Source organism: Eriocheir sinensis, chromosome 10 (assembly GCF_024679095.1).
Source record: "Eriocheir sinensis breed Jianghai 21 chromosome 10, ASM2467909v1, whole genome shotgun sequence".
NCBI classification, from domain to species: Eukaryota; Metazoa; Arthropoda; class Malacostraca; order Decapoda; family Varunidae; genus Eriocheir; species Eriocheir sinensis.
In genome coordinates this window covers 8606610-8607552 of record NC_066518.1, presented here as the reverse complement: position 1 = coordinate 8607552, position 943 = coordinate 8606610, and positions in this window count along the sequence as shown.

The window sequence follows — 943 nt, the reverse complement described above, 5'->3', positions numbered from 1 at the left end:
GACCTTACACACAAGCACAGCAACCCACACATACACACAGACATACACGCACACTCAACAAAACTCAGACACACTCACGCACGCACTTTTTCTTTCTTGGGGGCATCAGTTGAGGTGTGTTTTTTTCTGTCTTGGTTCGTTAGCGGGACTTAGTGTAGGTTAAACTTTCGGTGTTGTTGTTGTGTTGTGTTGCGGTGGTGTTGTGTTGCGTGCATGGCTTCGGAAAGTTGTTAGCTGTTGATTGGGACTTTTCTACGCAAGGCGCCCGATGTGGTGAAGCCATTACTACCAGACAAAAAGAATGCTGGGTAAAGGAAAGGAGGATGGAGGAGGATGGCTGGGTTTGAAAAAGTTGGCCGGATACTCTTTACTTCTTCGCCTACAATTCTATCTTCATCATCATTATTATCAACTTTTCATTTTTCCTTTTTTTTTTGGTGCAGTTTTTCCTTCGCTCGCTTCTGGCTGACTTAGGATGGGTTAGCGTATGAGTGAGCTTAAAAAATGTTGAAGTATAGTTATTACGGAGAGAGAGAGAGAGAGAGAGAGAGAGAGAGAGAGAGAGAGAGAGAGAGAGAGAGAGAGAGAGAGAGAGAGAGAGAGAGAGAGAGAGAGAGAGAGAGAGAGAGAGAGAGAGAGAGAGAGAGAGAGAGAGAGAGAGCCGGCGGGGGTGACAGTGTGTGTGTGTGTGTGTGTGTGTGTGTGTGTGTGTGTGTGTGTGTGTGTTATGCATGTATGGAGTAGCCGACTAGCGATAGAAGGCAGGACATGGGACAGTAGATGGCAGCAAGAGGAGGAAGAGGAGGAAGTATAGGAGGCAGGAGTCCCAGGACATGCTCTCTCTCTCTCTCTCTCTCTCTCTCTCTCTCTAAGCCAAATGGTTTCTGAGCCAACTCGACAAAATAATATACTCGACCTTGTTATAACGATAACCTTGTCAGTT